At 50.6% G+C, this 22,084-nt stretch overlaps 2 pseudogenes; one reads left to right on the top strand and one right to left on the bottom strand.

Annotated features, from left to right (window-relative positions):
* Positions 1-10,618: 10,618 nt before the first annotated feature.
* Positions 10,619-12,001, bottom strand: LOC136460954 (uncharacterized; annotated as a pseudogene).
* A 2,201-nt stretch (positions 12,002-14,202) lies between these two features.
* On the top strand, positions 14,203-21,903 carry LOC136458879 (mitochondrial outer membrane protein porin 4-like; annotated as a pseudogene).
* The last annotated feature ends 181 nt before the right edge of the window (positions 21,904-22,084 follow it).

The raw sequence follows: 22,084 nt of genomic DNA, 5'->3' as shown, positions 1-22,084 counted from the left end.
GCCGTAGGCTCTGCTGATACTTGGCCGAGTGTAGTAGCGCAACGTCTCGAGCTTCCTCCAGCTGATCGAGGGCGTCCTCTCGGGTTGTGCGGTTGCTTTGTTCGTTATAGGCTTGCAGCCTCGAGGAACCATATTCCAGGTCGGTGGGGAGGATGGCCTCGGCCCCATAGACTAGGAAGAAAGGCGTGAACCCCGTGGCTTGGCTCGGAGTGTTCCTCAGGCTCTAGATGACCGATGGGAGCTCAGCGAGCCATTTCTTGCCAAACTTTTTCAACCGGTTGTGAATTCTTGGCTTGAGGCCTTGTAGGATCATGCCGTTGGCATGCTCTACTTGGTCGTTGGTCCTTGGGTGTCCTACGGCCGACCAGGCCACACGGATGTGGTGGTCGTCGCAAAACGTCAGGAACTTTTTGCCGGTGAACTGCGTCTCGTTGTCGGTGATGATGGTGTTGGGGACCCCGAACCGGTGGATAATGTCAGTGAAGAACAGCACCGCTTGCTCGGATTTGATTCGATTGATCGGACGGGCCTCGATCCATTTGGAAAACTTGTCGATTGATACCAGTAGATGGGTGTAGCCCCCGGGGGCCTTTTGCAGAGGCCCAACCATGTCGAGCCCCCACACGGCGAACGGCCATGTGATGGGGATGGTTTGCAAGGCCAGGACCGAGAGATGTGTCTGTTGAGCGTAGTACTGGCATCCTTCGCAGGAGCGTATTAGCTTGGTAGCGTCGGTGACCGCCGTCGGCCAGTAGAACCCTTGGCGGAAAGCGTTCCCTACGAGCGTCCGAGGCGCCGCATGGTGCCCGCAGGCGCCTGCGTGTAAGTCCCAAAGTAGGGCTTGGCCCGCCTCGGAACTGATGCATCGTTGAAGGACGCTTGAGGGACTTCGCCTGTATAATTCGCCATTGTAGAGGGCGTAGGTCTTGGCTCAGCGCGCAAGCCATCGTGCTTCAGTTCGGTCATCGGGAAGCTCCCCCCGGTCAAGCCAATCGAGGAACGGGACTCGCCAATCCGCGTCCTGATCGTTCTGCGGAGGCTCGGTGTTGACTTCCATGACCTCGAGCTTGGTCGAGGGGGTCTCGGCAGCAGAGGGGGTGTTTGGCTTTGCCATGGGTTCCCTAGGTGGGCCCTCCTCTGTTGTCGAGGTGCAGCCGATGGATGGTTTGTGGAGGTCTCTGGCGAAGACGTTTGGGGGGACTGGGGCCCGTGCTGAGGCCATCTTTGCCAGCTCATCGGCGGCCTCATTGTACTTTCGCGCGACATGATTTAGTTCGAGACCGTCGAACTTGTCTTCTAGGCGTCGCACCATCTTGCAGTAAGCCTCCATTTTAGGGTCAAGGTAGTTTGACTCCTTCATCACTTGGTCTATGACGAGCCGCGAGTCGCCTTGGACGTCGAGGCGCCGTGCCCCAAGCTCGATGGTGACTTGTAAGCCATTGATGAGGGCCTCGTATTCGGCCACGTTGTTGGAGGCGGCGAAGTGGAGCCGCACCATGTAGCGCATGTGTACTCTGAGGGGCGAAATGAAGAGCAGACCCGCGCCTGCCCTGGTCTTCATTAGGGATCCATCGAAGTACAGGGTCCAGCACTCTGTCTGAATCTGAGCAGGTGGCAATTGAGTATCTGTCCATTCAGCCACGAAATCGGCCAAGACCTAAGACTTGATCGCCTTTCGAGGCGCAAAGGTCAAGGTTTCCCCCATAAGCTCGACAGCCCACTTGGCTATCCTGCCCGAGGCCTCCCGGTTATGAACTATCTCGCCCAGGGGGAAGGATGATACCATAGTCACTGGGTGCGACTCGAAGTAGTGGCGCAGTTTGCGCCGGGCCAGGACCACGGCGTAGACTAGCTTCTGGATAGTGGGGGTAGCGCGCTTTGGTCTCGGAGAGCACCTCGCTGATGAAATAGACCGGTCACTGGGTAGGCAGAGTATGCCCTTCTTCCTGCCTCTCTACTACTACGGCGACGCTGACCACTTGGGTTGTTGCGGCGACGTAGAGTAAGAGGGCCTCGTCCAAGGTCGGGGGTATCAGAATGGGAGGATTGGTGAGCAGCCTCTTGAGTCTGTCGAGGGCTTCCTCGGCCTCGGGGGTCCAAGAAAAACGCTCGGACTTTCTCAAGAGTCAGTACAGAGGCAAACCTTTTTTGCCGAGGCACGAGATGAAGCGGCTCAGGGCCGCAAGGCATCCCATGACCCTCTGTACTCCCTTGAGGTCTTTGATTGGTCCCATGCTGGTTATAGCCGAGACCTTCTCTGGGTTGGCCTCAATGCCGTGTTCCGAGACTATGAATCCCAAGAGCATGCCTCGGGGGACCCCGAACACACACTTCTCAGGGGTTGAGCTTGATGCCCTTCTCTCTAAGGCATTTGAAGGTCACCCTCAGGTCATTCACGAGATTTTTAGCCTTTCTGGTTTTGACCATGATGTCGTCTACGTAGGCCTCAACGGTCTGCCTGATGTTGTCGCCAAAGACCTGGGTCATGCACCGCTGGTACGTGGCACCTGCGTTTCTGAGGCCGAAGGGCATCATCATGTAGCAGTACATGCCAAACGGTGTGATGAAAGAAGTCGCGAGCTGGTCGGACTCTTTCATCTTGATCTGATGGTAACCAGAGTATGCATCGAGGAAAGACAGGGTCTCGCACCCTGCGGTGGAATCAACGATTTGATCGATTTGAGGTAATGGGAAGGGGACCTTTGGACAGGCTTTATTTAGATCGGTGTAGTCTACACACATCCTCCATTTCCCGCTTTTCTTTTTGACTAAAACAGGGTTAGCCAACCACTCTGGGTGGGATACTTCCTTGATGAACCCAGCCACCAAGAGTTTCTGTACCTCCTCTCCGATGGCCCTGCGCTTTTCTTTGTCGAAGCGGCATAGGCGTTGCCTCGCCGGTCTAGATCCAGCCCGGATGTCCAGGGCGTGCTCGGCGACTTCCCTTGGTATGCCCGGCATGTCCGAGGGACTCCATGTGAATATGTCGGCGTTCGCACGGAGAAAGTCGACAAGCACGGCTTCCTATTTGATGTCGAGGGTGGCGCTGATCCTCAGCGCTCGGTCGTCGGGGCATGCGGGGTCAACCGGGATGAGTTTGATGGTTTCAGCGGGCTCGAACGCCCCTGCGCGGCGCTTGGAGTCAGGCACCTCGCCACTGAGTTGGTCGAGGTGGGCGATGAGGGTCTCGGCCTCTGCAAGAGCCTCGGCATACTCGATGCACTCGACGTCGCAGTCGTATGCATGTTCGTACGTGGACTCGATTGTGATGACACCATTAGGGCCTGGCATCTTGAGCTTGAGGTAGGTATAGTTGGGCACTGCCATGAACTTAGCGTAGCATGGTCGCCCTAGAATGGCGTGGTAGGCTCCCCCAAACCCGACTACCTCGAAGGTGAGGACTTCCTTGCGGTAGTTGGAAGGGGTGCCGACGCAGACAGGAAGGTCGATGCGCCCGAGGGGTCGCGTGCGCTTCCCTGGCACGATGCCGTGGAAGGGTGCGACGTCACCTCGTAGCCTTGACCGGTCGATCTCCAAGAGCTCTAGGGTGTTGGCGTAGAGGATGTTGAGGCCGCTGCCTCCGTCCATCAACACCTTGGAGAGTCGGGTGTTGCCGATGATCGGGTCGATGACCAGTGGGTACTGCCCGGGATTCAGAATACGGTCGGGGTGGTCACCTCGATCGAAGGTGATCGCCTCTTGAGACCAGTCGAGGTACTGGGGGGTGGCCACCTTGACCGAGAAGACTTCTCGGCGTTCCCTCTTGCGCTGCCACGCCGTAAGGCATGCCGAGGGCCCACCGAAGATCATGAAAGCATTGCGTACCTCGGGGAACCTGTCGTCCTTGTCTTCGTCCCGCTCGCCGGTGCCTTTCTGCTTAGCGTCGTCGTCGGGGAGCCCAAGCCTAGCGTAATAACGCCGCAGCATGGTGCAATCCTCGAGGGTGTGCCTGACCGGGCCCTAGTGGTAAGGGCAGGGTTTCTTGAGCATGTCGTCGAAGGGCCTAGGGCCTTTGGGGCCTTGGGGATTCTTGCACTCTGTGGTCGCAACCAGATCAGCCTCCAGGACTTCCTGCCTCCCCAGGCGCCCCTTTTTCTTTTTCTTAGGGAGGTGGGAGGCTGAGGCCTCGGGGGCCTCTTCCCTCCGCTTACCCTTGGTATCGGTGTCAGGGAAGAGGGCTCCGATAGCCTCTTCTCCTGAGGCGAAGCTGGTGGCGATGTCGAGGAGCGTGGCAGCGGAGCACGGGACGTTGCGACCTAACTCTCGGACCAAGTCCCGACAAGTGGTGCTAGAGAGGAAAGCCTGGATGATCTCCGAGTCGCCGACGCTGGGTAGCTCGGTGCACTGTTTGGAGAAGCGCCGGATGAAGTCTCGGAGAGACTCGTCCAGCTTCTGGCGACAGCTCTTAAGATCCCAGGAATTCCCAGGGCGCACGTATGTGCCCTGGAAGTTCCCGACGAAAGATCCCAACCAAGTCGCGCCAGTCGTGGATTTGCGAGGGAGGGAGATGCTCGAGCCAGGCTCGTGCCGAGTCTGACAAGAGCAAAGGGAGATTGCAGGATGATGAGTAGGTCATCGTCCGTGCCACCTAGCTGGCAGGCCAGGCGGTAATCAGCGAGCTAGAGCTCCGGGTTGGTCTCGCCGCTGTACTTCGCGAGATTGGCCGGCTGTCGGAACCGGGCGGGGAAAGGAGCAGCGCGGATGGCCCTGCTGAAGACCCGAGGGCCTGGCAGGCTTAGGGGAAGGACTGCGGTCCTCACCGCTGTCGTAGCTGACCGCCTCGGTGTGGGTGGTAGCCCCGAGCGGGCCCCTCGTTGTCGTGGCGTCGTCGCCTGCTGACCACCTCATGGTCTCCCTGCACCTCGCGTCGATTGCCGAGGCGGTCCAGAAGCACGGGGACCCTGTGGGCTATCGGCGCTCGGTCGGGGTCGGGACGAGCCGGGGCTTCCCTGTCCTGCCGAGGCGGTGCCGTGAGAAGGTTCGAGGCGCCCCCGCACCATCGGGAGGCGGAACTCTCAGCCTGCTGAACCACAGCGGTCTCTAGGAGATCGCGGAGCTCACCGCGGACCCGCCGCCCCTCCATGGTAGAAGGCTCAGGTATTGCGCAAACCAGCATTACCGTAGCCGCAACGTTCTGGCTGGCGCGATTGAAGACTGGGGGTTGCTCGCTTCCTTCGTCGTCATGGATGCGGTGATACACATCGCGAGCTCTTCGTCGGGCTCCCCCACCTTCGCCGCGGCCTCGCTGTTCCTGTTCGAGAGAGTCTCGAAGCTGCTGCAGAAGGAGTTGGTCTTGCTCAACCTTGGCCTAGAGCTCACGGAGTTGCTCTAGGTCTGGGCGCTGAGGTCGTGCAAGAGCGACGTTCTCATTTCGTGTGGTCGGCAGGGCATTACGTGGGGGCATGACGGCGCCCGCCCCTGGACGAAGTAGGGGAGCAGCTACCTGCCCCCTCATCCTCTTCGCCTGCCCTCGGCATCCCGAAGCCCGACGTGAAAACACTCGCGAGTGGGGTCGTAAGTGCCTTCGTCGTCGGAGTCGGAGTAACCGAAGCAGTAGTCGCTTTGCGGCCAAGAACTGGCGCAAAGTCCCAGGGTCATGGAGCCTGGAGAAATCCACTCCGGGCCATGCCTCATCCTCATCCGAGGAGTCAGCGTGGGTGCTTAGGTCGAGACCGAAGTGCTGGCAGCGTTCTGAGGGACCCTCATGAGCAGCAGCGTACGCGTAGGTGTAGGAAGCGGCGGCATTTTTCAACCCAAAGGGGTATGGGGATGATGTCATTGCCAGATTCTGCTCCGCCGGGGTCGGTTCTTCAGGGAGTGGTGGAGCGGAGCTTGACGACTGGGCATCATCGCGAGCCACCGGCGATTTCCCTTTGTCCAAGCTTAGGCCAGACAGGTCCCCAGCCAGGGACCCCGTACCAACAGCTGGTCAGTAGGATATCGGCGGGGAGTGGCGTGCCGCCCCGGGTTCGCGTAACGTCGGGGTGGTCTTGCTCGTGTCGTGCCTAGCGAGTGCGGCGAGAGCGGCCGCTCGGGCGCCGCCTGCGCATGGGCTGCCGGTGCGTAACTTCATCGTCGGGCAGTGGTGCTCGAGGAGCGAGGAGTACTATGTCGTACTCATGCCCTAGAGACATGAACTCTAGGCTCCCGAACCAAACTACAGTGCTGAGACGCAATGGTCGCACGGGGTTTGCCATTCGGAACCTGCTGGGATGACAAAACTGACACGCAAACGCCCCCTACCTAGCGCACCAACTGTCGGTGTTTCGGTCCGGGGGGTCCTCAACTGACTAGTGAATTTGTTCTGCGTGCTCCCGATTCCGGATGGTGATGCAAAGAGACACAAGGTTTATACTGGTTTAGGCAATCGGCGCCCTATGTCCAGTCTAAGGGATAGAACTTGTATTCCTTGCACCGAAGTGCTCGTAGTAGGGGGTTACAAGCTAAGGGAGAGAGGGAACTTGTCCTAGGTCTCAGCAGGGTGTCGTGGAGCCGTCTGAGACGTTGCTCTCAAGCGGCTGGAAGGTGTGCATGTGTGTGTGTTCTCCGGGCGTCCCCCTAAGTGGCCCAAGTCCTCTCCTTTTATAGTTGAAGGGGGGACAAGGGTAGTACATGTATTACTATGCGGCGTCGTGCCGACAGGGACGGCATGTCCAAGCCCTATGGCCTGTTCCTGTGGCGGCGTGGTCGTCGGAGCGGCCCATCCTTGGAGTACTGGGGCAGCGTGGTCGTCCCATCAGGTCCTGTGCATCATGGAAGCCCTAGGAATGCCTCGGAGTGGACGTGGTGGCGACCATAAGCCGCTGTGGACAGGACTATGCACGAGGCCGAAACTTGGTCGGGGCCGAGGCTGGTACTGCGGTGGGGGGGTCTCGACGGGCGTGGACCCCAACATTGTTGAGGCCCTTGATGTACAGTGCCGAGGCCTTGGTGTACAGCGCCGAGGCCTTGAGCGGGCGGCTGATCGTAGACACAGTGGTAGGACATAGTGGCCAGTAATCCCCGCCACATCCTGTCCTAGACGCTGACGGTGGCTGATCGTGGTCACAGTGTTTGGACACAGTGGCCGGTAATCCCCGCCGTGCCCTGTCCTAGCCGGTATGGTGCTGATGCGACCTCGGGTCACGTCGGTCCTTCTCCTGTCCCGTGCGTCATGGAAGCCTCAGGAATGCCTCGGAGTGGACGTGGCGACGACCATAAGCCGCTGTGGATGGACTATGCGCGAGGCCGAAACTTGGTCGGGGCCGAGGCTGGTACTGCGGTGGGGGGGTCTCGGCAGGCGCGGACCCCAACATTGCCGAGGCCCTGATGTACAGTGCCAAGGCCTTGGTGTACAGCGCCGAGGCCTTGAGCGGGCGGCTGATCATAGACAAAGTGGTAGGACACAGTGGCCAGTAACCCCCACCACATCCTATGCCAGCTGCTGACGGCGGCTGATCGTGGTCACAGTGTCTGGACACAGTGGCCGGTAATCCCCACCGTGCCCTGTCCTGGCCGGTATGGTGCTGATGCGACTTCGGGTCGCGTCGGTCTTTCTATGACGTTGAGCCACTGTCCGGCTGAGATCACGGGAGTGGTTGAAAGCATTAATGGGATGTGACTGGCTATCGGGAGGGTCGGCCGAGGCGGGGGGCGACGAACCGCGGGCGAGCCAGCCTCGAGCGACACGGAGAATGGGGCCTCGCACGAGACGGAGATTAGGCTCCTTGCCGAGGCTCCGCGCGAGAGGCCTCGCGCGGTACGGAGAACACGCCTCCTGCTGAGGCCTTCTGTGGAGAGTCTCGGGCGAGGCGGAGATGGCGTTTCCTGCCGAGGCCTCCCTGGGGAGCCTCGCTAGGCCGTCGAGACCTCCTTCTCAGGGCTCGAGGCGAGGAGGAGGAGGACCCAGTGGGCCTGGTCGCGACGGGGAGGGGCCCACGACTTATCCTTTTGCTTTTATCATCATTATTATTTTTTAGATGGGACTTGGGCAACCCATTTGACGTTTTGCTTGGGGTACCCCATTCTAAGGTACCCGACAGGCGCCATCCAGCGGCTCCTCGTTCCCCGCCTCTATAATAAGATGCTCTCTTCCTCCTCCGTCCCCCCACAAAACCCCACACCACCACCACATTTCTCCGGGGCTTTTATATTTTTACCATTATTAAGATTGCCACTCATCTGATTATCACTCTTAGGATGGCACTTATAAGTTTGCCATATGAGAGAATTTTGAGTTTATATTTACCATATTTGCGCATGTGGCAAGCCAAGCCAGCACGACACGCTAGCGCCCAGTCAGCAAGCGCAGGTAAAATGTCATCGCTGCCCCTGCCTATTTTCTTCATTACGCCGCATCCCACCCGCTCATTTCGTCCCTAGCTCATTTCGTCCCCATCCCACCCGCCGCCGCCGATGCGTTCTTCCCCCGCGCCGCCGTTGCCTCCTGCTCCCCTCCCGTCATCCCAGCACCACGGTGGCCGTATCTGGTGAGCGGGACCTCTGGTGAGCGCATTGAAGGTATGCGGCCTTACTCCCCCTTTGCACCTAGGTCCTGTGTCCATTAGGGTTTAGGGTTAGGGTTCATGGACGCTAACTTTGTCTTCCTCGGTTGATTGTTTTGTAGGCTCATGATGTAGTGGGAGAGGTGGTGTCAACCCATGTCACAATGGCTAGCAGTAGTGATTGCCGGTCGTAGAGGGTGGAGTCGTCCAATGCTAGTAGGGCATTGAGGAGGCAGGAACAAGGCGGGAGCTCTGTGCGCGCGCATGCTGTGGCGTATCCGGTCGGTAAAGAAACTGAGCTTCCTTTGATTCAATGTTCGGATTGCCATCTGGCCCGTGTGATCGAGCTTTGCGTCAAGCAGGACACTCTAAACAAGGGCTGGAGCTTTTTCAAGTGCCCTAGGAATGGGGTTAGTTTTGCTGTGTCTCCATCTCTCTTGCTTTCTTTGTTTGAAATCTAGAGTTTAATAATCATGAAATGGTGTTTGCAGAATCCGAAATTGTGTGGATTCTACAGATTCCAGAAGGAGTACGTAGATGAGCTGATTGATAAGAAGATCATCATTATAACTGTAAGTAGGTCGAGGAACTAGAAGAAGGACTAGAGGGTAGTGAATATGCTAACCATGAGGAGAAGGACCTGGAGAAGAAGATGGAGAACCTGATGTGGAAAATGAATTGTTTCATTGCTGTTGTTGCAATTGTTGTGTTTGGAATTTTTGTCAGATCAGTTGTAATGACTTGATTTGTAGCAATGTGTTTGAAAATGAATTGAACATGATGTATGAACCATTTGCAATGAAACTTTGAACTATGTTGTCCTCTATACATCTTCATCTTATTCCCCGGTAGCCCCGCCACCACCAGCCAACAGTGCCCGCGCTGGCCAAGGGCGTTAACAGCCACACATTTAGAAAGTAGCATTTCCCAAGTGTTTTGCCCCAGAATTTGAAACCCAGGGTGATATGTAGGATATTATGAGTAACAAACATATAAAATTACAATATTTTTCTAGTTTTTCCTCAGTTATGTTACTTTGATTGGCTCTCTATTTCTGTAAGGGATATCATGGTCATTTGGTACTCATTTTCTATACAAACCCATCTGATCATCTCATACGAAACAAAGGAATAGTCTTATATACCATACTCACCTCTTCCTATACCATTTCCAAACCCACTTTACATCCAAGTGCACCCTTTTGTTTTCTGGCCTTCCATCCAACACCACCATTGCCAAGAAACTACAATAGCAATCCATGACCTCCCAGAATTATCGGCAATACGAGGTTGCTAGGGTAGGTGTCAAGGAGCTCGGGCACGAGCTTGATAAGGTGGGAGGAAACAAAAATCATCGAGGAGTATAGCCTGTTCATGGACTTAGACAGCACGGATGCCCAAGGCCAGCAGAGAGCAACCTGCACGTCATCGCCTCCATTCATCGCTAAAGCGACATTTGACATCAAGTCACCCATTGAATTCCCCCATGCTAACACTGTTAGCCCAAGTATTGAAGGATTAATTCCCAGTATCACACCCAAAGCAACCAAAAGTGCAACCAGTTCATTAGCAATGATGTAGAACCAGATGATGCTCATCACAAAGCCTCCAAAAACCCATGGGAACAAAAAAGCTCAGCTCCCATCATTACATAATATTGTTTTTGCAAAATAATGAAAGTTCATGATCTTGGCAAAAAAAGACTAGTCAGGCTCCTGTCTTTCTCTTTCCTCCTCTTGTCTTGTGCGGTGTCTTCTTCACCTTAGTTGCCAACTGCTTTTTCCTAGGAGTCATCTTCCTAGGTGGCTGTACTTCAACCTCCAGTGCATCTTCAGCAAATAAGGACATGTGGAAAATAAAGTTTGATTAATAATTGATTTATTATATAGGTAATCCATTATCAATTATCATGCTATCAGTGGAAGAAGAGCAGTACCTCCTAGCTATTGTGGTCTGAATAGCTGTCTCTAGGAGCTAAACTTCTAAAGCCATCACCTCCATCACTTGTTCATGTGCTTGAGTTGATGAAAATTCATCCCTTGCTGCTGCTTGGGTTGCTTCCCTTGCTACTGCTGCTTGGGCTGCTTCTGCTTCTTCCCTTGCTGCTGCTTGGGCTGCTTCCCTTGCTACTGCTGCTTAGGCTGCTTTTGCTTCTTCCCTTGCTGCTGCTTGAGCTGCTTCCCTTGCTGCTGCTGCCTTTAGCTCTAGTTCTAGAACCTCCCTCTTAGCCTTTGCTGCTGCCTCCCTTTCAATAGCTGCTCTGGTCCTTGGAGTTGGTGCTTCCTCAGCAGTGGTACATTTTTTTTGGCTTTTCCCTCCCAACCTTGACTGTGGTCTTCTTTGCTCTCTTCCTACAATAATGATAGGATCAATTTCATATTGTAATGTAACAAATAAAGAAGAATTGAGAAGGTACCTTTTCTTGGTGCCAGCGAGTGGACATTTCTAGCTACCACCCCTATGACCATACTCACTGTAGTTAGGACACCTCACTTGCCTTGTTACCTTACCACCTATCTCCTTTGTAGACTTGATCCTATTTTTCCTCAGTCTTCCTACTTCTCTCTTCTTCTGGCATGGAGGGTGTAGTTTGAACCCTTTGTCTACCTTAGGCCACTGGTTCCTATCAGTGATATTAGGAATGATACCCTCATATGCTACTTGAAACTTCTGAACTGAATAATACTGATCCACAAATTTGGCCATGTCTGGTTGCCTGGTGCTGGTAATCATAGCCAAGGCATGGGGACATGGTTGGCCAGTTATCTACCATTGTCTACATGTGCAAACTTTATCAACTAGGTACACAACATGCCTTCTCACTTCTTCACCCTTGTAGATCTCTGTAACCTTAGCCTGATTTGGGTGCCCCTTGGAAATGGTCAGGTGTCCAAGTCCCCTAGATGCTGCATTTAGTTGATGGATGATCCCAGGCAATATACCAGGTGGGAGGGCCCTTGAAATCTTCCTCCTTTTGGCAAACAAGACCATTATCTTCTCTCTGATTGCATCTGCCATGCAATGCACAGGAAGGTCTTTGTGCTCTTTGATCCAACTATTCCATGATTCTGCTAAATTGTTGTTGATATAGTCACACTTGATGTGTTCTGAGAATTTACTTCTATCCCACAGAAAAGGATGATGCTCTGTCAACCATTTCTGCACATCTAGACTAGCTTGGAAGACTTTATCAAAAAAGTACTTAAATTTGTGTGGTGAGTAAGCTCTAGCTGTAGGCCACATGTTTTTGCCATACACATCACCAGTGTAGTATTTCTTCATGTTCTCCATTAAGTGCCTGAAACAGTCTCTCATCTCTGCTTATGGAAATACTAGTCTAATAGCTGACTCCAACCCTTTACATGCATCAGTGTAGATAGCTAGCTTATCCATGGGTCCAATGGCCTTCCTAAGTTGCTCCATAAACCAGACCCAATTTTCCTTTGTCTCTGAGTCAAACAATCCAAAGGCCAGAGGAAACATCCAATTGTGGCCATCTAAAGCTAAGGCTGCAGGCATGTGGCCATTCCACATCCCATTAAATACAGTGGAATCTACACTTATGTAAGGCCTGCAGCCATTCAAGAATCCATCTATACTAGCCCTAAATGCACAGAAGAATCTACTAAACCTAATTTTCCCATCCTTAGGATCAGTCATAGTGTCTATCTCTACAACACTTCTAGATAATCTTAGCTCTATCTCAGCCTTAAACCTAAACAAATAATCGAAAGAATCATTCCATTTACCAAATAACTTATCTGATGCTCTCTGCCTCCCATTGTACACTGTCTGGTAGGGGATGTCAATCTTGTATTTGTAATTAAGCTCTTCTTTGAGTTCTTTAGCCCCCATTTGTGGGTTCCTCTTGAGGTAGGGGATTGCTCTCTTAGCCACCCAAGCTATAGATGCCATCCTGTTGACAACCCTTTGTGTAGATGCACAGTTATGGACCCCCAGATTGATTTGAATATGCATAATAAAAACAAAAGGACATATGAGGATAACAAAAAAGCAACATTCAACAAACACAGAAAAATATGTTATTCACCAATAAATAAATATTGTACCCTAACACTACCATCATGTTGGGTTCTAGCTCTAAGAATCTATGGGCAGCATAGAGCAGCACAATTAGCCCTGAACCTTTCTTTGTCTAAATGCTCAGTATCATACTCAAACTCCTTAATTATAGCATGCTGCCTAACAGCTAGCCTAAACTCAGCTATGCTGGGATAGCATGTGCCAACACTCATATTAGGATTGTCCCTGTCCCATTCATGCATTGGTTCTACATCAACTATATCATCAACATTAACAGCCGCCTCATTCATATCTGCCTACATCTCTACTGACATTGCTGGAATGGGCACCTCTTCTCTAGATCCTTCTGCTGTTGTCTCTGACTGCATGAACCCCATTGCCTCATAAACCTTGTCCTCATCAGCAACCTCTTTTGCTAAACCATCATCATCAGGCTACCCTATTATTGTTAGAGTAGTCTAGTTAACTACTATAGGCAAATTAGTAGGTGTTTCTATTGGGGAACTGCAGGTATCACCACAACCTTTAGCATCATCATGCACAACACGTGAGCCACCAGTTGCCCACTTGTGACACCAGAGACACATCTAGCTTTAGAAGCACCAGAGCTGACATTTGCATTAGAACCATCCTTCCTCACAACATCCACTGTAATAACAACCAACCTCTCATCCCATCTATCCTTAATCATCTATTGGAAATGCACATCCCTCCTAATCTTTTACTCAGACCCAATATCTTGGTCAACAACCCACACTGCAAGTGTTTGAGTTGGCCCCCAGATTATCTTTGTGGCTAAATCCTCCTCGAATTGAGCCATAGAATACTAATAGTTCATATCCAACCATAAGTCATGCTGCTGCTTTGCCATTTCAACTAGCCCATACTCACCATCAGCCACGAATTTAGCAACCTTAACGACTAGTCTAAATGCATTGCCAGGATCGATCCTAGCATCATGGTAAACAATGAAAGAAATGAGGAGTTAGATGGTACCCAACTCCTCCAATTCTTCCTAAACTGCCAGGTTGATTAAGCACTTACCAAGGAGGGCAATCATTGCTGCTAGCCATTGTGACACGGGTTGACACCACCTCTCCCACTACATCACAAGCCTATGAAACAATCAACCGAGGAAGACAAAGTCAGCGTCCATGAACCCTAACCCTAAACCCTAATGGACACGGGACCTAGGTGCAAAGGGGGAGTAAGGCCACATACCTTAAATGCACTCACCAAGGGTCCCGCTCACCAGATGCAATCACCGTGGCGTAGGGATAGCGGGAGGGAGCAGGAGGCGGCGGCGGTGCGGGGGAAGAACACGTCGGCGGCGGCGAGTGGGATGGGGATGAAATGAGCTAGGGACGAAATGAGTAGGTGGGATGTGGCGTAATGAAGAAAATGGACAGGGGCAGCGATGACATTTTACCTGCGCCTGCTGATTAGGCGCCAGCATGTCATGCTGGCTTGGCTTGCCACATGCGCAAATGTGGTAAAATATAAACTCAAACTTCTCTCATCTGGCAAACTTGTAAGTGCCATCCTAAGAGTGATAATCGAATGAGCGACAATCTTAATAATGGTAAAAATATAAAAGCCCCCATTTCTCTAGGCTCCTCTCCCTGCCACCATCGTCGCCGTCCGGTCCTTTGGCAGAACACCTGTTTCCTCTCACCATGGGTCCAGGCCTCTACTTCGACATCGGTAAGAAGGCCAGGGGTCAGGATGAGCGCTTGTTTTCCATCTATTTGTTTCTTTGGCTTTTCCTTTTTACTGGATTTTTAGGGTTTTGCTGGGGATGGATGTAGTGGTATCTTCTCTTGTGATTTGTACCAGAGTTACACTTTTTTCTAATGTTTTTGTTTGTTGGATCTGCAGATCTCCTGAGCAAGGACTTCCATATGGACCAGAAGTTTATCCTCACTACCTATAGCTCCAATGGAACCGTGAGTATCCCCTGGTTTCTTCTCGCTCTTAACGGTTTCTCGCGCTACGCTTGGTTTCCATGCTATGATTTTTAATGTGGTAGTTTCAATGGTTTTGAATTGAATTATTGATGATTGAGTAAGGTGTTAGGTAGGAGATGCTGGTGTTTAGCGGGATGTGGTTTAATTTATTCGTAAGACTAGATTGGGGCTATTTGTGTTACTGGTATTATTTAGTGTCCTAGAGTTTGGTGTGCGGGTAAGGTTTTGGTTCGGTTAGGAATAATTGTGAATCGAAGAAGATCTATGATCAATGGGTGTTAAAATTTGTAGATACTTGATTTGGGTTTGTTTTTAAGTGAGTAAGGATTGGGTCATCGCTTCCTTAATGGCGTGCTACATCGGCGTCCGATGTAGTGAAAAATGAGCAAGGGCCTTCACATCTGAGTCGACGGGTGCGAAGGGTAAGAAAGCTAGTCGAACCAACTAAGATTCGTTTAGGTAGTTGGAATGTAGGGTTGCTTATAGGTAAGTTAAGGGAATTAGTTGATACCATGACTAGGAGGCGTGTAAATATATTATGCGTTCAAGAGACTAAATGGAAGAGTCAAAAGGTGAAGGAGGTGGACAATACATGTTTTAAGCTTTGGTACACAGGGACAGCCACGAATAGAAATGGAGTAGGAGTTTTGATTGATAAGAGCCTCAAGAATGGTGTGGTGGGAGTGAGAAGGCAAGGAGATAGGATTATCTTAGTCAAGCTTGTCGTTGGTGATATGGTCTTGAATGTAATTAGTGCATATGCCCTCCAAGTAGGCCTCGACGAGAGTGCTAAGAGACAATTCTATGAAGACTTAGATGGCCTGATTAGAGCTATACCTAGTAGTGAGAAGCTTTTTATAGGAGGAGATCTTAATGGGCATGTAGGTACTACAAGCACAGGTTTCGAGGCCGTTTATGGAGGTTTTGGGTATGGTAGTAGGAATCAGGAGGGGGAGGAAGTTCTAGACTTTGCGGTAGCTTTTGATCTGATGATAGCCAACACTTTCTTTAGAAAGAGAGAATCTCATCTAGTGACCTTCAGTAGCAGACAACACTCTAGCCAGATTGACTTTGTCCTCGCAAGAAGAAAGGATAAACGAGCATGCTTGGGTTGCAAGCTGATACCAGGGGAGTGTGTTGTTTCTCAACATAAGCTTTTGGTGGCAGACTTTCGTTTTCAGGTGTGTACCCATAGGGATAAACAAGCTAAGATTAAAAGAACAAAGTGGTGAAAACTAAAAGGAGAGACGTCAGAGGTATTCATGGAAAGGGTTATCAAAGAGGGCTCTTGGAAGGAAGAAGAGGACATAAACAATATGTGGGAGAAAATGGCAACCAACATTCGGAAGGTGGCCTCAGAGGTGTGTGGAGTAACCAAAGGAAGTGGAGGCGAGGCTAAAGATACTTGGTGGTGGAACGAGGAAGTCCAAAGGGCTATTAAGGAGAAGAAAGAATGCTATAGACGCTTATACCATGATAGGAGCGTGGACAACATAGAGAAGTACAAGGTGGCAAAGAAGACTGCAAAGTGAGCTGTAAGTGTGGCAAAGGGTAGAGCGTACGAGGATCTTTACCAATATTTGAGTATGAAGGAAGGAGAGAAGGACATTTATAGGATGGCTAGGGTTTGTGAGAGAAAGACAAGGGACTTCAACTAAGTTAAGTACATTAAGGATGAAAGGGGGCATCTCTTGGCGAAGGAGGATGAGATCCAACATCGATGGCAAGAGTATTTTGACAAATTATTCAATGGTGAGAATACGGACACAACCTTTCAGTTGGATGACTCTTTTGATGACACCAATAGGCGCTTTGTGCGGAGAATCCAAGAATCTAAGGTCAGAGAGGCGTTGAAAAGGATGAAATAAAGCAAGACGATGGGATCGGATTGTATCTGAATCGAGGTGTGGAGATGCCTCGAGGACATAGATAAAGTATGGCTAACCAAGCTATTCAATCATATTTTTCAATCGAACAAGATGCCTGACGAGTGGAGGAGAAGTATATTGGTACCGATCTATAAGAATAAAAGGGATATTCAAAGTTGTACTAATTACCAAGGAATTAAGTTGATGAGCCATACTATGAAGCTATAGGAGAGAGAGTTATCGAGCATTGCTTGAGAGTAATAACGCGGGTCTCTATGAACCAATTTGGTTTCATGCCCGGAAGGTCAACCATTGAAGCCATTTTCTTAATAAGACAAGTTATGGAGCGGTATAGGGAGAAGAAGAAGGACCTACATATGGTTTTTATTGACTTAGAGAAGGCTTATGATAAAATACCAAGGAATATTATGTGGTGGGCTTTGGATAAACATAAAGTCCCAACGAAGTACGTCGGACTCATTAAGGACATGCACAACAATATTGTGACTAGTGTTCGAACAAGTGATGGAGACACGGATGACTTTCCGATTAGGATAGGACTACATTAAGGGTAAGCTTTGAGCCCTTATCTGTTTGCCTTAGTAATGAATGAGGTCACAAGGGACATATAAGGGGACATCCCTTGGTGTATGCTTTTTGCGGATGATGTAGTGCTAGTTGATGAAAGTCGGACATGAGTGAATCAGAAACTGGAGTTATAGCGGGAGACTTTGGAGTCCAAAGGTTTTAGACTCAGTTGAACTAAAACTGAGTATATGAGATATGACTTTGGCACTACTACTCGGGAGGAGAAAGATATTAGTTTGGAAGGTCAAGTAGAGCCTAGTAAGGATACCTTTCGATATTTAGGATCAATGCTATAGAGAGACGGGGATATTGATGAAGATGTTAGCCATAGAATCAAAGCAGGGTGGATGAAGTGGCACCAAACATCTAGTGTCCTATGTGACAAAAGGGTACCACAAAAGCTAAAAGGCAAGTTTTATAGGACGGTGATTATACCTGCTATGTTGTATGGTGCAGAATGTTGGCCTACGAAAAGACGACATGTTCAACAGATAAGTGTCGCAGAAATGCATATGTTGCGTTGGATTTGCGGTCATATAAGAAGGGATAGAGTTCAGAACGATGATATACGTGATAGATTAGGGGTAGCACCAATTGAAGAAAAGCATGTTCAACATCGGTTGAGATGGTTTGGGCATGTCCAACGGAGACCTCCAGAGGCACCGGTGCGTAGTGGAATCCTAAGCCAGGATAGTAACATAAAGAGAGGCAGAAGAAGACCGAAGTTGACTTGGGTAGAGACAATAAAAAGAGACTTGAAAGGATGAAATATACCCAAAGACTTAGTCTTAGATAGGAGTGCTTGAAAAATAGCTATTCACGTGCCTGAACCTTGATTGCTTCTGCTGGGTTTCAACTCTAGCCTACCCCAATTTGTTTGGGACTTAAAGGCTTTGTTGTTGTTGTTGTTGTTGTTGATTTGGGTTCATTTTTCTATATGGACGATGGAAGATGATTACGGGTAATATCTGATTGGTTGGTGAATGCTGATGGATTTTAGCTTATTTTAGAAAATTTGAATGTATTGAGGAGTTTCTATTGGGTGGTTGTAAGAGGATTGTGATGATGGAAGTATGGTCAATATGTAATGGGTTGGTGAATACTGGAGTCTTTATGGTTAAGTTGTGCTATTCCAGTACTGTTGTGTCATGTGAGATAGTGAGAGTGCCTCTTTGTTCTGCAAACCAATTTAGATTTCTATTGCCCTACCTATACTGGTTCAATTTTGCCATTTGTAGTTGCTGCAGGTTAGCATGCATGCTCTGTGATGAGTTCATATTTGGGTTAAAATGTTTTATTGAGTGTCTGAAGTGAATTTGCAGTTACAATTTTGTTTACTTTTCATCATACATCTATACTCGTCCTTTACTTTTAATCTGTAACTGCAATTGTCATAAATGTAGAGAATTAGGGAAACACCTCACACCCAATTACAGCGAAGAATCACGCGTCATGTCCATGGATCCTTAATAGAAAAGCCAAGTGCCTCAAATTTGATAGAACAATGATTATCACGTGTAAATTGACGAACAGAAAGAAGATTGCGCACAATGTCAGGCGCAACCAGAACATTGTTGAGATGGAAGGAGGTGTTGGCTGTGGGAAGGATGGAAGTACCATGACTAACAACAGGTATAGAATGACCATTGCCCATAGTTATGGATGAAGAATAAGGAGGAAGGCGGGTGAGTAATATGCCATCCGAAGAAGCCATGTGAGATGTGGCACCAGTGTCCAAAACCCAGGGATTAGTACCCTAAAGCGCTATCTGGTCCAATGCCGTGATGAGACCCGCCTGGTTCCATCCACCAGCTTGAGGACCCGGCGGAGAAGCAAACTGTGGCTGCTGGAGGTAAGCCGGAGTGGAGAACTTGGCTGGAGCAAAAGCCGAGTGCGCCTGCTGCTGCTGCGGAGGAGGTCCAAGCAGCCCCTGCCCACGCCACGCCGGCTGCTGCAGCAGACGGAACCAAGGTTGTTGCTGCTGGTGCTGGCCGGGCAGTGGACCATAATAGACCCATGGACCAGACTGAGGAGGCGCGCGCTGACCACCGTGTTGCTGCCATCCACCTTGCTGCTGCTGCCAGCCACCACCACCGTGGCCACCCTTCTTCTTGGTGTTGCGGTTAGACGTGCTGCCGCCACCATCGTTGGTACGGCCATGGCCACCTTGTCCCTGTGCTGCGCCAAAGCACGCAGAGGCAAAGCGCAGGCAGAGGAGCCAGAGGCGTGAAGGGCGGTCTCAGTGGAAACCTTGCCTTCATTAGCTAGGCGAAGTTCCTTGAGGACGAGCTTCTGGCGTGTGGTGTTGAAGTCAGGCAGCGGCGTGGTGTCTGCGATGTTGTCTGTTGTGCTGGAGAAGCGCGGGTTGAGACCGCGAAGAAGGTTGAGGACCAGCTGGGACACCGAGACAGCATGGCTGACATCGCTAAGGGCATCGGCGACGGTCTTCATGCATTGGCAGTAGTCGTTGATGGAGAGGTCCCCCTGCCTCATAGAGGAGAACTCCTCGTGCAGGAAGACGGCTCGGGGCTCCTTGTTGGACAGGAAGAGGTCCTCAATGGCGACCCAGAGTTGGCGCGCCGACTGTTCGTCGTCAATGGCGAGGTCCTGGACATCGGGGCCAGCGGACCCGAGGATCCAACTGTGGACACATGCATCATCCATGACCCACTGCGGATCAACGGGGTTGGCGGGGACAGTCCCGTCAATGTGGCCGCGAAGGCCGAACTTCCCCACTAGAGACTTGAAGAAGGGCGCCCACTTGTGGAAGTTCGGATGCTTCAGCTCGAGGACGACAGGGACGTGAGAGCGGACGTTGATCGTGGCGTAGGGGGCAACGATCGGGCCGGCCGGGATAGAGCCCATGGTGCCGCCGGAGGAGTTGCCACTGGTGGCTGAGGGAGGGCTCGGTCGCCATTGGATGGCACAGCGCAGGGAGCAGATGAATTCGCTTGGAGGCGTGTGGAGCAGAGGAAGCGTCCGCATGAAGCAGAGGACGAGCGGGGGAGGGCGCGCGCGGGGGAGGGAAAGGCCGCGAGCGGGCTCGCATGCTCGGGGCGACGCGCGTGAGATCGCGCGAAGTCGGGGAAGGAAAGCAGATGGGCGTGCGCGGCAGGGGGATCGCGATCTCTGTGGGAGATAGCGGCTGCGGGAGTGGACGAGCAGCCGTGGAGTCGGTGGCGTGGGTTAGGGCAGAGGAAGAAGCCAGAAAGGAACCCGGACTCTTGATACCATGTAGAGAATTAGGGAAACACCTCACACCCAATTAGGGGGGTGACTTTCATATATATAGTCAAGATACAACTTGGGGTACAAGTAACATGATATACATGTGGACTATACGTATCTCTAATAATAAATACACTTGAATTTCAGTGGACCAATTGAGAGTGGTATCCTTGAAGGCTTGAGCCTGTTTATATGTCGATGTTGCCTCTGTAGTCATAAATACAATAGAATTTCTGTTGACCAATTGAGAGCAGGCAGTGGTACTGGTATCCTTGAGGGCTTGAGCCTGTTTATATGTCGATGTTGACATCTGTAGTTCATGAGTGTGCAACACGTTCATTTTTTGGTTAAGAGTTATTTTGTTAAATTGTTGGTCACAGTGATGTGAATATGGAAACATTTGCATGATTTTGTCTATGTTTGCATACACCTATTGTATTCATACTTCTCACTGATGATGTAAATCTGATCTATGCCTTTTCCTTTCTGATATTTATGACTGTAGGTGATAACAGCTTCAAGCACAAAGAAAAATGAGTCCATCTTTAGTGAGATCCAGGCCCAGCTGAAGCAGAAGAATGTCACAGTGGATGTGAAAGCAAATTCAGACTCTCTGGTAAGTTTCTTCTGAATCTGTTCCTGTCTTATTCAAGCCTTATTATGTTAAGGTTCTCGTTTAACTGCCTGAAATCAAATAAATTGTTCTATGCATACGGTTGATTTTCTATTTGTTTTCTTCAGCTCTTAACTACAGTGACAGTTGAGGAACTTGGTGTACCAGGCTTGAAAAAGACAATGACCATTCCTTTTCCACATCGAGGCTCTGGGAAGGTATGCTTCTTCATGTTTTCCAGATTGGTTGAACCTCTATTTCATAGATTTTTTTATTGATTATTATCTACCTTGTGGTTCGAGTCGCGGTCTCCTCGCATTGCACAGGCGAGGATAAGGCTTACCACTGACACCCTTCCCCAGACCCCGCACAGAGCGGGAGCTCTCTGCACTGGGTACGTCCTTTATTATCTACCTTGTGGTTGCAGTTTGAAGTGCAGTACTTTCATGATTATGCTGGTATCAGCGCCAGTGCTGGCATTTGGGAACAAAGCTATTGCTGCCGGTGCTGATGTTGCATATGATACTGCTACTCGGGATTTCACCAAGTACAATGCTGGGTTGAGTCTCACCAATGCGGATCTCATTGCTGCTGTGACCTTGTAAGTGGTTTCTACTAGCTAGTCCATAGTAAATCCTTCGACAAACTGCTAGGCATGTCTGATGTCTTAAATGTTTTATGCTTTTTTTAGCTTCTGGTTGGGTAGTTATCTTCTTCAATGATTTTTATATCAGTGCACGATGCATGAATTTCATGGACTTTTGGTGTGCAAAGTGATTTAACTGCTAACACTCCTTCAGGAACGACAAAGGGGAGAGCCTCGCTTCATCCTACTACCACTTGGTGAACACAGAGAAGAACACAGCTGTTGGTGCGGAGGTGACTCGCAACTTCTCAACCAAGGCGAGCACAGTCACCTTTGGGACGCAGCATGCCCTGGACCCTACCACCACTGTGAAGGCGCGCTACAGCAGCAATGGAATGGCCAGCGCCCTCATCCAGCACGAGTGGAGACCCAAGTCATTCTTCACCCTATCCACCGAGGTTGACATTGACGAGTCTGGTGTCAAGAAGCCCCCCAAGGTTGGGCTGTCACTAGTCCTCAAGCCCTGATGATGATGCCGATCCCTTTGGTCCTAGGACAGTTAGGTTCCCGTATCAGTACTTGAGGTCGAGTGAAATAATTCTGAACCGCAGCTCTCTTTCTCCAACGTCATCCTGAAAGTTCGATAGTCTCGCTAGCTGGTTTTAGATGTTGAGAACTGAATCAGCAAACGAGAATGTGATCAAGTTC

Source organism: Miscanthus floridulus, chromosome 6, assembly GCF_019320115.1.
Source record: "Miscanthus floridulus cultivar M001 chromosome 6, ASM1932011v1, whole genome shotgun sequence".
Taxonomy (NCBI): Eukaryota; Viridiplantae; Streptophyta; class Magnoliopsida; order Poales; family Poaceae; genus Miscanthus; species Miscanthus floridulus.
This window is presented reverse-complemented; position numbering and strand designations above follow the sequence as displayed.